This window comes from Malurus melanocephalus, unplaced genomic scaffold (genome assembly GCF_030028575.1).
Source record: "Malurus melanocephalus ecotype Western Australia unplaced genomic scaffold, MMel_1.1 scaffold_808, whole genome shotgun sequence".
Taxonomy (NCBI): Eukaryota; Metazoa; Chordata; class Aves; order Passeriformes; family Maluridae; genus Malurus; species Malurus melanocephalus.
In genome coordinates, this window is record NW_026624040.1 from 89,911 (window position 1) to 94,924 (window position 5,014).

Below are 5,014 nucleotides of genomic sequence, written 5' to 3' on the forward strand. Positions count from 1 at the left end.
ATGATATTTTCCTACCCTAATGGATTTATGATCCTAAAGTTTGCCCTGGGACATGGCACAAATCCCGGTGGCACATGGGACAAATCCCAATTTGCTGTTCTAACATTGAACTTCAGAACGAAGGCAAAGCATTCTCTTGGTGAGAATGTTAAGACTGACGGTGTCACAGGAGTTTTTTCCCAGTCAAGCACCTTATTCCCAATCCACTGAGATGGAAACAYCTCTGAGTGTGGAGCCTTTTGGGATCCCCACTTTCCCCTACAGCTGTGATCCAGCCCTGCTGTGATGCCCATGGGGTAAAACGCTTCGGTCACTTTGGGCACAGCCACCTAAAGCTGAGTGTCACCCCTTTTTGTGTCCCCAGGGCGCTCCTGCAGCGCCCCGGCAGCGCTGCCCGGGGGGAGGACGGGACCCGTGCTGGACCTGCAGCTGGGAGCACGAGTGGACGTGTCCTGCCAGGACGGGTGGGTTTGGGGCATTGCCCACGGGGGGACAGCCCCAGGAGGGGACCAGGCTCGGGGACAGCCCCAGGAGGGGACCAGGCTGGGTGTCACCCCACCCTTCCCTTCAGGTGTCACCCCACCCTTCCCTTCAGGTGTCACCCAGAGGAGCTTTGAGTGCCCATCCTAAAGGCTGCACTGCCAGTTTGTAGCTCTAAACTTCAAGTTATTTAAATTATTTCAGCTTAAGACAGCTGAGATATATTGAATAAAAAGGGTTACATTGGAATTTTTAAAACCTGGTGGAGTTTAAAAATTCCTGTTCTCAGCTGGAAAAATGCAGTGAAGCACAGTTTCCACCATCRGGAGCTGACTCACGGCTGCTGCCTGCTTTCAATCAGCGCCCAAATGCACAGGACTGACAGGGAATTTTCAGCTCTTGCCACTCCAGGATGTGTTGTTCCCTCCCAGCAGGAGCAGCTGGCATCGTCTGGCTCGTTCCTCCCAATTCCAAATAGAACAGCGGGGGTTTTTCTCTCCCTTGGGGTGTAATTGGAGCAAATGRCAGCGTGTCCCACCCTGCTGGGGTTGAGCTAAACTTTGGAAATCCTCATCAGGGCGGGGGGATAACACTGTTCATATAAATTAGATCAGATCATTTCCATCGTGTCCAAACGCTGAGGTTTTTTGCACAGGAAAGGGTAATCCTGTCAGCTGTCAGAATAAATCTGTGAGATTCCAGCAAGCTGGGGCAAAAAGCACTTTATTTAAATGTGGATTGAACCCTGCTGCTCCTCAGTGCCCCTGGTTTGTGCAGAGGATTTATTTGAATCCCAGAATCCCAGAATGGGTTGGAAGGGACATTAAAGCTCATCCAGTGTCACACCTCCCACTGTCCCAAGGTGCTCCAAACCCTTTCCAACCCAGCCCTGGACATTTCCAGGGATGGGGAGCCCACAATGACTCTGAGGAAAGCACATTTTCAGGGATGAGCTGAGCAGGTGCCCCAGCAAGGTGCCAGTTTTGATTTTCTGGCAAAACTTTGGCAAAACTGCTCCACCTGACACCCCCAGGAGGTGCTGGGCAGGAGGTGGCACTGGGGGCACTGGGACCCAGTTCAGTGGGCAGGAGGTGGCACTGGGGGACACTGGGGGACACTGGGACCCAGTTCAGTGGGCAGGGGGTGGCACTGGGGGTACTGGGTGGCACTGGGACCCAGTTCAGGCACAGGAGGTGGCTCTGGGGGGCACAGGGACCAGTTCAGTGGGCAGGAGGTGGCACTGGGTGGCCCTGGGGACAACTGGGACCAGTTCAGGGGCTGGAGGTGGCACTGGGGACAACTGGGACCCAGTTCAATGGGCAGGAGGTGACACTGGGGGCACTGGGACCAGTTGAGTGGGCAGGGGATGGCACTGGGGACAACTGGGACCAGTTCAGGGGCAGGAGGTGACACTGGGGACAACTGGGGACAACTGGGACCCAGTTCAGGCACAGGAGGTGGCACTGGGGGGGGCACTGGGACCAGTTCAGTGGGCAGGGGGTGGCACTGGGGACACTGGGGACAACTGGGACCCAATTGAGTGGGCAGGGGGTGGCACTGGGAGACACTGGGTGGCACTGGGACCCAGTTCAGTGGGCGGGAGGTGGCACTGGGGACAACTGGGACCACTTCAGGGGCAGGAGGTGGCACTGGGGGGCACTGGGACCAGTTCAGTGGGCAGGGGGTGGCACTGGGGGCACTGGGACCAGTTCAGTGTCCCCAGCCGGTGCAGATGCCCTGAGTGCTCAGCAGGGAGCGTGTCCCTTGTCACCTCCGGGGTGACAGCGGCCGGGAAAGGCTCCGGTGGCAGCGAATGAATCAACCGGGAAGGGGGGCAGGGATGGAGCCCCCGATCCAGCAAATCCCTCTGGGAATCCGCACCTCAGCCTGGCTCTGTCTGGCACTCCCAGAGCGGTCTGCCAGCTCCCAATTTTCCCTTCCCCGCCGTGGAAAAAACAGCGAGTCAGAGCAGAAAAATATCTGCTTAAAATAGCTCAGGACAGAGCCAGGAAGGAGCTCTCCCATCAAACAGAACCGTCAGCATCGCTGTTTGCTTTATATCCTGATCCAGCTGGGGCTGGGTGGGAAATATTCTCCRTTTTTGGGTGCTCACAGAGCTTTTTTCTCTCGTGTATTTTAGGTACAGATTAATCGGGAATAATTTMATCTGGTGCCAGCTGAAGGGAAACGATGTTGAGTGGAGCAAACTTCCAACTTGTGAATGTGAGATTCATCTTTTATTGTGGGATTAAAGGTTTTTATTCCGCTCCAGTGTCCACTCCAAACTCCTCTTTGGMTATTGTTTTTGTTTAATTAYTTACTWATTATTATCTACTATTGATTATTTACAAGTGAGAATCCATCATGTGCTAGTTATGATTTATGGTTTACAATTTAMGATTTAGGATTTTATTATCTATGATACAKAATTWGTGATTATTTATGATTTGTGAATTATGCTTTATGATTTAGATTTATGAAGTATAATATTCTGTGGCTGATCTGGGAAATGACGATTCTGCAGTTTTATTTTCACAAAAATCAACATTTTTCTCACGAGTGAAGGTGGGAAGGGTGAGATTTCCAGGAATCCTGAGCCAGGACGTGGCAAACTGTTGTGACCGTGTTTGAGAGGGTGAAAAATGTGAGAAAAGAAACATTTCAGGAACAAAAGTGAGARAACTGGGACAGGCAGCAGTTTAATTACCCATCCAGGGTTGGTTACCCACCTTCACTATCCAAAGACCGAAATATTTGGTATTTTTATTAAAACTGAAGCTTTTAATAAACACTTTGTCCTCCTTTCCTGCAGTAATTACCTGCTCCCCACCTCCTCAAATCAGCCACGGGAGACACGATGGGGAAGGAGTTGAAATTTTYGCCTATAACTCCACGGTTAACTACAGCTGTGACCCCAATTTCCAACTGCTCGGGAACGGGAGCATCCGCTGCACGAGCAGGGACAAAACCAGCGGAGTTTGGAGTGGAAACGCACCCGAATGCCGAGGTGCTGCCATCTGAGCTCGGGATTATTTATTATTTATTATCTATTATTTATTATCTATTATTTATTAATTATCTATTATTTATTATTTATTACTCATTATTTATTACTTATTACTCATTATTTATTTATATTTATTCGTTAATTATTCATTATTTATTATTTATCCTTTAATTATTAATTACTTATTAATTATGTATTAATTATTTGTTATTTACTAATTACTATTTACTATTTACTATTTACTTATTAATTATTTATTAAGTATTTGTTATTTACTAATTACTATTTACTATTTACTATTTATTTTCTATTATTTTAGTGTTTTAATATATATTACATATTATTTATTATTTATTATTATTTATTATTTATTATTTATTATTTACTATTTATTATTTATTATTTATTATTTGTTATTTGTTATTTATTATTTATTATTTATTATTTATTAATTATCATTTAATATTTATTAATTATTATTGATTATTTATTGTCTATTGATTTATTATTCAATATTTGTTATTTACTATTTACTAATTATTATCTACTATTGTTTATTTACAAGTTGTAATCTATCATGTGCTAGTTGTGATTTATGGTTTAGAATTTACGATTTAGGATTTTATTATCTATGATACAGAATTTGTGATTATTTATGACTTGTGATTTATGATCTATTATTTAGATTTATGATCTATGATTTATGATTTATTATTTCGATTTATGATTATTTAGATTTAGATTTATGATTTATGAATTGTCACATAAATATGTGATTTATTGTGTATTATTTATCCTTTATGATTTAGGAATTATGATTTATCATTTATTATTTATCCTTCATTATTTACAATGTATGATTTACGATGAGTTCAATATTTAGGATGAATCACCTTTAAATGTTTGGGTAATGAAGGGCAGAAGTCATCATGAAGTTTTAAAAGGGAAAAAGGCAGTGCTGGAGCAAGGACCGGCACTATCAGTGTGAGGATTGCAGAATACTCCATCAATTCTCCTTTTTTATCCCCCAGAGAAAATCTCAGCTGTCARAYTTGGAGCAAAAGATGTGGAAATGGGAGTTCCTCCCAAAAGTGAGTTGAAATGACTCCACACCGAATCAAACCCCACTTATTTTCCCTTTTTATCCCATTTCTAGCAAAGGCCACCTGATGAAGCTCACCCTGTGAATTTTGTTTTCTCAGGGCCCCAAGGAAATGGAATCCACCCCTCTAGGAAGGCTCTCAGTCTGGAGATGAAGCTCAACTTCCTRAAAAAGGCACTGCAAAACACCATCTCCTCCTCTCAATCTTCCTCTTTCTTCAGGAAACCAGGTCAGTCCTGGAGGGGTGAAAACATCCACGGCACTTCCTGGTTCCTCCCAGCCCTAAAATTCACAGTTTTCATTTTTTTTTTCCCATATTTCTCTGCAGTGAACAGGAAGTGTGCTACCTCAGCATCCAGATTTGTTCTATCCCCAAAATTCTATCCTGGGATCAGCAAAGGATCCATGTGTCCTCCAAAATACAG

At 44.6% G+C, this 5,014-nt stretch overlaps 2 long non-coding RNA genes across 2 annotated transcripts; both read left to right on the top strand.

Moving 5' to 3' along the window:
* The first annotated feature begins 346 nt into the window (after positions 1-346).
* On the top strand, positions 347-3,470 carry LOC130585000 (uncharacterized). The gene is made up of 3 exons (XR_008966544.1): positions 347-464; positions 2,621-2,703; positions 3,293-3,470. It is a non-coding gene; the product is annotated as an uncharacterized LOC130585000 (long non-coding RNA).
* Positions 3,471-4,432: 962 nt separating this feature from the next.
* Positions 4,433-5,008, top strand: LOC130585001 (uncharacterized). The gene is made up of 3 exons (XR_008966546.1): positions 4,433-4,578; positions 4,690-4,818; positions 4,918-5,008. It is a non-coding gene; the product is annotated as an uncharacterized LOC130585001 (long non-coding RNA).
* The last annotated feature ends 6 nt before the right edge of the window (positions 5,009-5,014 follow it).